The sequence below is a fragment of the Teleopsis dalmanni genome, chromosome 2, assembly GCF_002237135.1.
Source record: "Teleopsis dalmanni isolate 2A chromosome 2, ASM223713v2, whole genome shotgun sequence".
Lineage (NCBI taxonomy): Eukaryota > Metazoa > Arthropoda > Insecta > Diptera > Diopsidae > Teleopsis > Teleopsis dalmanni.
The window spans coordinates 179302007-179312869 of record NC_051847.1 but is presented as its reverse complement, the minus strand read 5'-3'; positions in this window follow the sequence as shown (position 1 = coordinate 179312869).

The window sequence follows — 10863 nt, the reverse complement described above, 5'->3', positions numbered from 1 at the left end:
TATATGTTTTTGTAGTTACCGTTATTTATGCAAAACGTTGCAATAATTTATTATTTCGTTTTGCTTTTAGGCATGAGAAGTATTTTTAATACCGGTACACAAATCCATTATATTGAACTTCGAATTTAATTTCAACTTAATTTTATACAAATTATAATTTAATTTTGAATATCATTGTCTGCTTATTGTATGGAATTGTAATTTTAAATTGATTTTAAGATGAACTGAGCAAAACTTCAATCCAAATTATAATCCTCTGTGCTATATTTATAGTCATTTACTCAAGCAATTTTAGTTTTATATTCGTATATTTTCCAAAATAAAATAATTAAAATTTTTAATTGGGAAGTTAACAATTTTTGTTTTGCAAAACAAAAGATCATCTGTTATTATTATATAATAACATTATTCGATATAATAATGATATTGAATAATAAAATACTAATATTCAGTAAATAATAGATAGATTTTTAATTGTAAATATAATATTATCAATATCGTTAACTATTCATAAAGCATTATAATATTTATTATATTATTTTTATACAGATTTTATTATATAAATTGTCAACAAATATTTTTAACTATACGCCATATGTTATATTATGAAGATTATGGAGATAACTTATTTTTAATGCATCTCTAATTCTGTTTTCAATTAGTTTCTTAAATAAAAATAAAATTTCTCACGTTGAATTCAAATAATTTACTTTTACTATAGTTTCATAAAAAAGTATATATACTGCACAAATATAGAGTCTTACCCTAATTAAAAGGATATTTAATAATAAAACCACATGTTTAGATATAGTACATTGATATTATGACTTCTGTGACAGTCACCATAGATATTTTGTCTAAAACTTCTCATATTTTAAAGAGAACTATCATCGAAGGCATCATATATTTAGTTTAAAATCTGCCTTATTACAATATCAATCAATCGGTGAACAACCGCTGAACATTTTAAAATTATTAAAACTTACTACGAAATTACCAAGTGTAATGAAAAATGAAAAAAAATTTACAAATTTTTTATATATAACTCTAATATTTAAAAACTTTACCTAAGAGTAGTTTGAAGCTAAGAGTATAGTATGTTATCACGACTATTTCTCTCGTTTAATTTTTATATCCTAGAAATTCTGACAGGTCATAATCTATTAGGGACACATGCCTACAAGATCTGAATGACCATGCACCGATAATATATGTATGCTGGAATTGCAGTCAGAAAAAAACGAAGCCAATGGAAAAAATAAAAAAAAAAAGTTAATTCACTTTGCAATGGTGACATTTATAATATGTGAATTAATTATTTCTAGAACGAAGACTAAAGAATCATTTTGGAATAAATCTCTAAAATTATACTCTGTGACAAATTATACTGCAAAAATAATATATAAAAACGATGAAGGCTGTGATGTATTACTGGAATCCCTAAGGATCATGTTATGCAAATGATCCAACGATCGTCAATCACGAAAATATACATTCGCGTTTTGAGTTATAGACTTAAGTATGATGTCAAGTATACAAACAATCATAAACAATATCTTCATATCATTTTTATTTTAAGCGAAGATGGTACTATTCCCTTTGAAAATTGTATCCCATAACTATATTCTGATCGGTAATATGACATTAAATTATATATCGTCGGTATCATGATCAACATGCCGCCAATTTTATGATCTTATGTTCAAATTTTATGATCCCTTACTCAGTTTTTAACTTGCAGTGAAAGCAAGAACAGATTGGTGCTCTCCAATCTGTTCTGTTCCGAAACTAGATATAGTTTCATTATGTTTTGCAGCCTAGTACAAACGGTAAGGTATTGTTTATATTCCTGGTATTTTGTATCGATATTTACAAATTAGGATAAATGGAGTTAATAACCCGACACTTTACTTTACTTAATAAATTAATATTTTTTACAAAATTATTAGTTTAATGCTAAGAGATTATTTTTTAAGCCTACTGAAATTTAAAAAGTTTGACTTTGATGGAGCATTGTTAAAAATAATGAAGAAAATAAAACTACAAACTCTTTTTTATGGTATACCCCAATGTTCTTGGATTGATAACTATTTGAAAAATATTATTACAAAAACTTATGGTACACCACCTAAGCTATTAATAACAACATGTCTTTGTTCAAGACTGCATTCCGCTTAATGAAAATCATATACAGATACTGATCTATTTCTTAATAATTTCAAGACGTGATTAAGTATAATAGAATGTTGTTTTAATCACCATTTTCAAAAAATCTGTAGGTATGAGTGTAAAAACAACAATGCGCTACGATTGCAAGATCTATATCAGAAGAATTTTCGCTGCTCTTTTCAGTCATATAAGTACCATATATTGATATTATACATTGTTTAGTTATTTATCATTCAATATATTAATGAGTAAGCAAAGTAACCCCACAAAATTATATTCATCAACTAAAATCTCTCATCACTTTCAAAAAATCTATCCCGAAAAGATCTCATCTAATCCGAATTCACTGTATTTGAGTAAAATTAAAATAGACCCCAATGCTTAATTCGAAGCTTATAAAATAAATTCTTGTGAATTCCAAGAAAAATGGCATTCTTCGAACCGCACATCAGAAGAGCTTAAGTCTCGAATCATTCCAATCACATTCACATACGCGGTTGCACACATTCGCAGAAAATGCCACATTGCCGTGAAAATGCCAGTGCGTACGCTTGACGAAAAAAATGCGGCCATTACTAACGCCATCTTTCGCACCGCAATAACAACATCCATTTGCAGCCAAACAAATAAATGCGAAATAAATAATAAAAGAGAAAAATGTTTAAATTTAAAGAGAAATAAAAATAAAATTAAAACATTTTCATTCTGGTTGAGCTATTTTAAATTTTTTCGCTTTCAAGACGAGTAAACAGTTTTGCGTCGAACGGTCTACCGACACTGGCGAGCGTGATTCTATTCAAATTTTTGCGTTTAAAGTACGCGTATTTCAAACCGATTACCGATTTTGTATTCAATTTAATTACTTTAAAATATATTTAATTCTATTCTAAATATATTTATTTCTGGAGCAATATATCAAGGGCGCATATATTTATATACTTCAATAAAACAGTGAGTAACGAGTAACGAGCGGGAAAGTTCTTGGCACTTAAAATTATGCGGGTGAAAAGCAAATATTTTTATGTCGAATAAATTATTCTTTAAATTAAATAATGTTGAAAAAATTTGCAAACATATTTATATTGAAAATATATGTATAAATATATAAAACATGAGAAAAAAATATATATATGTATGCCTGATCCACAAGACTGTCTCGACTTAATAAGTCAACTGTCGATCAAATCAACTGAAACATATTTCCAATGAAATAAAAAACCCAAAAAAAAAAAATATGAACACAAAATCTAAAGAAAAAAAAACAACATATTTGCATGTCCCAAATATAAAAAAAAATTTATAAAAAATTATTTAAAAATTTTTCAGAAAGCATAAATAAATTAGTAAACGAATTGAATAATTTTGAAGAATTCAATTTATATGCTTATATTATCCACATATAAAATCTGAACGTAATATCAAATACTAAAAAAAAAATTATTATAAAGGGAATTTACATTATATTCACCTTACATTCTATTTTAATAGAAAAGTGAAAACTGTTGTATTATTAGTAAAAAAAAATTTTTAACATTTAATATAAGTGAGTAAGGCTATTGTCTAGACATTATGAAATAAGCTTACTTGCGTTTCTTTAAAATTGAAATAAAAAAATACTTCTTATTTTCAATTAATTTTATTTTAATTTATAATCATTATAAAGTAAACCCCCTTATTCATGCAAGCAGACAGTACAGAACTCACCTTACAGATTAAAAAAACACAAGATAAAGCACAGCATTTAAAACGAAAGATGAAAGTATAAATAATCAAAGTCCCAGCTAACAGCACTACGCTAAAATAATAAACAAATTAAAATTAAAAAAAATTCGAAAAAAATATCTATAGGAGTTGATGTGCAAGTATTTTTAATTTTGAAAAAAAAGTAAAGGTATTAACCCGAAATAACCCACGATTATCTGCGACAAAAACAGTTCTGGGCACTATCGGGCAAACTAGGCAAAAGATACTTCAACTTTCGAATAAAGGCCAAAATGTCTAAATTCGAATGAGGATAGAAACTCTCGACCTACCAGTTTTCTCATGGCCCATATTAAATTTGAACACAGAGTGTATCTAAAGCTATCATGTGCTTCTGAGCATAGACAGCATTCAGCACATTTTAGACAACACGTTCTATTAGAGAGTTGAACCACAGCCCCAGCTCTTTAACCTGGCGATTGCCTACAGTGTTACGAATACCACAGTGTTTGTTCTTCTTCTTAGTTTCTAATAGTGGAGCATAGGGCACAAACAATATTTTTAAACATTACTCTATTGAGTGCATATTCTTTTATCCTAACTCTTGCTGTGTTCTAATTTATTTGAATAGTTTCGGTTTCGTTTGTAATTGTTTCGACACTAAAAAATCTTGCGTCTCTAAAATAGATGTGCTTTCTCCCAAAGCATGAAGCTATCGCTAAGGGTAGAAATAATTACAAAGTATACGCTAAGTGATGAGCTAAAAAATACTATAGCTTTTAAGACACGATACGAATGGGAAGTATCCAAATATATCAGAATAAATGGTATATCTTGTAAGTGATCTATTCCATTTCTAGCTTTGCACCAGTTGATGCTCTTGCGTATTAGACAATGTTATGTCAGTACGACTGAATTGTATAGGAAATTTCTAAAACTGCGACTTCTACAATATGGACCAATTAAAGTGTGTTCGTCCTATTTACGCTTATAATGATAATAAAAATCTCTTGCAATAATAATTTAATTTCAAGTAAACAAATCTGTTTGATCATATATCAAACAGTTCTGTGTCCCTGGGAATATTTTATCTAGAATTTTTTTCAATATTATAAAGTCTTTTCATAACTTTGGTTATGTTTTCGGCTTCATTAATAACAATAAGAGAACAGATTAAAAAAAATATATATTCAATACTTTATATTCATATCACCCTAGGAATGTGATCAATTTTTTTTATCTTTTGGATTTATTTTCAGATATTTTATTATTGTTAGTTTTTATGTATTGAAAATGTGTTGCTGTTCCACATGTTTTGCCACCAACATCACAAGCCGCGTATCTGCTATAAACTACTGGAATCTTTTAATATATTTTTTTATTGTTAATCATGATCAAAAGTTGTAATTAATATTCCAGGCGCTTCTCTATAAATGATTCCCAGTGAAAATTTTTTATTTTTGCTTGGCTTGTCTGCCAGGCATGCGCGCATTACTCGCCAAATAAAAACAAAACTGTTTTGCATATCAAATGCAAATTATTTTTATTTATTTTTATTTTTATTTGTTTTTTTTTTTATTATATCTTTTAGATATTTTTACATATTTTACGCCTTCGACTATATGATAAATTATTTCGAAAGATTTCTGATTACTGATTTTCTTATAAATTTAATTTTTTTTTCATAAAAGAATTTAATATATGTGTTTGGAAAATAAAATTATTAAATAAATTATATTTATAATATTTCAAAATTTATAAAAAATTTTAAATTAAATTCAATTTTGCTTAAAGATAAAAATCGAAGATAGTCGAAATATTGGAAAAATATTTTAATAAAATAAAAATTGTTTTTAAATATAAATGACCATAAAAGCCCGCTAATAAATTATTATAAATTCAATTTATTTCCATTTTTTGGTGTGAAATATTATTGATAAAACTGTAATTAAAAAAAAACATTATTGAGAAAATTTTGTCTTCCTTAAAAGGATAGAGGAAAATTTTCTAATTTTTTTTCATTTATATATATGATGATTGATTCTTAAGCTTCTTTGCTTTATTATTTCCTAAAAGGCTTAGTATTAGGTATATCACTGGGAAGGGTTTTATATTATAAAATATTGGAAAAATCCAATAATTTTAACATAAATAATAAATTTATAAATTTCTATTTCAAACTGTTGACAGTTTGAGTGATACTGTTTTCTTTTTGTATTTTTGTGCGTCATCAATATTTCAAATTTCATACAAATATAATAAATAAATACTTTCATCAAATTTTTTTTTGATGAAAAAAATAAAGGGAAGATTTCATATAACAAGCGCTCTAAACAAAATGCAGTTTACTAAAAATAGAAGTCAATCTATGTCAAGACAACGTCTGCCCGGGGTTACTAGTTATCTAATAAAACTAGCACTCAGAAAACGATAAAGAGAGATTTTAACCATTAGACCGTAAAGATTTAAGTGCTAAGAACACCAGTCCAATAACTGACAACAAAACTTAATATATAAATTTAATGTTTAAAAGTCTTAACTTATCCAAGCCAAAGAGCAGGGACGGCTATGAAGGAAAAAACTTCTACTGGTGAAATTGTGAAACATACCAAAAAAGTTCTGTAGAAATTCTATATACCAAAACGTACGATTGTATTCAGGGTTCAGTTACACATTATAAGTTACACATTATTGAAAAAGAATGTGAGATATTTGGATCAAAGTAAGGAGGCGGATCATGCAGCCGCTTAAGCCACAGTTTAGTGACAGAGTTCACAGTTATTTAACGAGTTTAGCTGCCGTGAAGGCTTAATAGAGTAGTGCTTTTAGCAGACATATCGGTATAAAGTGCCGATAACCACGCCATTGGAATTTCAACGTAATCCAACGGTATCAATTTAAATCATTCGTTTGGATATAACTCTCCCCTTGGTGTAGATTGAGGCTATTCTATATATCTTTGCTATTTTTTGAAGAACAGCACTCCGTTGGAAAATGCAATTCTACTTCGAATAAAAGTAAATTAATAAAATCATTCTACATACGTATATTTGGATTTGAACCACAGCCACCACGACATTTCGTTCGAGCTGCAAATCCTAACTTCCGTGGTTTCAGTTTTACAGCTTCGTTCGGGTGTCGCAAGTGAAACTCACTCACTACCAGTAATATTTCAAACAATGGCTAATGCCTTACGAATTTTGATCGCCTCTTAAAACAGGCATGACTTACTTCCTGAATATTCTAACCTCTATCCCGAAGGGTGCAGTCTTCTAACAGTAGGTAGTCATCAATGCGAGTAATATGAGCCTTGGCCTGATAAATTAAATGCAGTCGACATTTAAGCAATATTTTTTCATTTCACCAATGTGATTACAGATAACATAGAGTGAACAAAAAAGAAGCCTCATCTTTCAATTAAATTCATTATGCCTATGGGGGACATTTTTAAGTTCAATATGTTTTAACTTATCATTTTCAATGCCATAACTTAGTATGTTAGTCAGTTATAAATGCTATGCGAGTATGTTAGTTAGATGAATGCTTATAATAACTTATATATTGCTTATATAAGAGATAGACATATATAATTTGCTTGCATTTTTACTAAAGTAGGCCTCTCCTTATATCTAGAGATACAGTTTCTATTATAAACTTCACATCGGAAAAAACTAAGAACCAAATAAAGAAGATTAGACTTAGATTTGACTGAGAGAGAGATGATAGGAGTGTGATTATTATTATTACTTTTTTATAATCTGTTAAATTATAGGAGATTTTTTTTTCCAAAGTTTAAAATTGGTTTCCAAAATGTTCCTTAAATAGTTAATTAGTTTAAAATTACTTCACAATAGTCTACACCAATTAATGAATTAAATTTTGTAGAAGATCGCTTCAGTGATCGTGCTTTATATAACCTGAACCGTAAGATTTATATTTCACCTATTTATTTATTTCGGTCGATATGACTACATATAATTTCTATCTAATTTATCTAATAAAATTAATCTCTTAAATTTAAACTTTGTCTAAATAAAGCTATTTAGAATACATTATGAAGAAACACTTGTCAACTTTTCAAAAAAACATTCAATTTATTTTGCCAATTTCCACTTTTTTTTTATTTGGTCTTTCCTGAAAATAAATTTTAATAAATTTTTTCGTCTGCACTACTGTGCAAGTCCATTGCTGCCCACTTAATTTGGCACAAATACCCAAACGTAATTCGGACGTCGATCGAAAACAGATGCAAAGACAACAAATCGTTGAGTTGTAAACATTAACAAAAAAAAAAAAAAGTAAAACATTTTTTTTTAAATCATTTTATTAAAAAAATACCAATAAAACAGACAAACTGTTAAATCGTTTCATTTTAATATGGACAACATGGACAACATAATTACATAAAACTTATTATTAAACAGAAATTATCTAGACTTATCTATTATAAACTTCTTATACTTCTATATCATAAAACTAACTGAGAATTATAATTTTCAATAGTATTCAAGATGTGTTATATATCAGGTGTTTTTTTAGTTGCATGAGAACTATCGATATCGATAACTTTGGTTTAATGGCTGAGAATGTCAAACAGTGTTGAGATTTCTGTTCATTTAGGTTTGGCAAGCATGTATCGTTTAACGCTAGAACAATGCTTTCAAATCGTGGAAATTTACTTGGAAAAAATAAATCTGTTCGCGAAGTTTATATCGAAGAATTGTGTTTACTGATGAAGCTTATTTCTGGATAAATAGATACGTCAATAAGTAAAATTGCGAAGATAATCCTCAAGCTCTTAATGAATCACCATCACATCACATCCATTGAAATTGACTGTTTGATGCAGTGTAAACGTTGGTGGTATCATCGGTCCTTATTTTTTTTCGAAATGTGGAAGGAGAAGTTCAAAAAATTAATCAGTTAAACATCGACGTTGGCTTTGCCGACAACCCACAAATCAGCAACTCTTGAAGCATTGAAAGTCAATGTTCATGCCATTAACGCCATACGGTTACATTTCTTGTAGTCCAAAATTAAACTGATCGAATGGAAAATGTAAATTCTAGCCGCGGAGGAGAAGATATTGAACCAATGTACTTGTCGTGTTTACGACAGATCATAGTTTTAAACCTGAAACCTATAATCCATTATTGTGATTCGTATTCTATTAACTTTATCCACTGAATATTAAGTTCTTATATTTTCTAACTATTCGAACTATTCTTTGTTATTGTATTGCATCATTCTTTAAAAATCTTTTTTTCCGAGTAAAAAAAAAAACACAACTAAAAAGAAGAATAAAGAACCAAATTGTTAATATGTATAATAATATTGGTATTTATGAGATATTAGACTATTACAACTTCATCATATAATATTCGCTGATGTTATAGAAACAAAAAAAATTGAATATCTGTCATATCATTGCCCAAGCCTATCCATTTCCAAATTGAAATACATAGGAGCATAACTCTTCAATTCACTTCACAACACCTGTTAATCAAGTCAAATTAATTAAGTGCTTATATTCATCTGTCTGTCTGCTTACAAAGAATTTTTTTCCCAAAACCACAATAAATGTGGTGTCATAGTTATTAACATAAGGAATATAGACGTCCTTACACTACTCCTACCTATCTACCTATAGAAAAAATAGATAAAAATTCAAGTTTCCATATCTTTTACAAGCATCGGTTATTCTATACAAAAATGATGTGTCAATAGTGACTTTAGAATTTTTCATTTGACCTTTAAACAGTGTAAGATCCATTTACCCAGTTTATTGATCCTGTCCATGGCTCGTAAACATCTGCTGATTGTTTCTTGTGGCACATTTAATACTTTTGCCAATTGTTGTTGAGTGTGAGTTGGTTTATCATCTAATAACTCCTGGAATACCTCAGCACTTTTAAATTGATGAAACCATGTCTCACATGTACTAATCGATGGAAATGATGACATCGATGCGTACTCGAAATGTTCTTTGTTAGGCATAAAATTCGACGTAATCCCTGAGCCTTAAAACAAACAAACTAGTTTTTGGCGGACTCGTGTATGTATTTGTAGTGTAATATCAGTGGTTCACTTTTCGGAGACGCCATCTTTTAATTAAACCGGGACAAACTTTTGCATACACCTGGTATAATTGATTGTGGAAATAGAATTTGAAGTAACTTAACTTGAAATAACTTGCATTCATTAAGAGCGCACAATAAATCTCTATGCTGCAATACAAGATTCACCAATATAGTAAAAATACCGGAACACAATGGTTCAATAGACCAGAGTGTATCCTTGAGATAGCTGTTAAAATCTAACCTAATCTACTGTTTATTATTATTTCTACTAATTTGTGCGCCACTCCGTGTATTATAAATATAATTACAAAAATAATTTCATTTCAGAGAATATTGAATTAAGTTATCGTCTTATATATTTTTAGATATATCATCTCTCTTCCGAGAAGATCCTATACCATAATGCATTCGATTAAATCTGTTAGATCTGCTAGCAATCACATTGTCGATATATAGACGGTCAAATACTATAGAATTTTTTTATTTACTTATATTCTCATGATAATTCCGTGAATATATGATATATATCGCCTTCAATGTTTCCTTCGTTAAGTTACAAATATTTTGACAATCCTAATATATTCATACCCTTTTCATGCTATGTGTGTGAAGGCTATACCAAATATAAATAAATGAGTAAAACATATTTAAAATAATACATAAATTTATTTCACTTTTCAAAATATTTTAAAATAAAAATTCACTTAATTTGTAGCACAAAATTCTGAAGAATTTTTCGTTTAGTACATCAGTGAACTAAAATTTTATTTATAAACCCAACATTGCGTATGATTGATATTTCTGTAACTGCAAATTTGTTTACAAAGTTTTTAAATTTCAACAGCTGATTTCACAGTTTGTATTTTCGAACACACAGCCAATACGCCTATCCTCCCATACAAACACTGCCCAA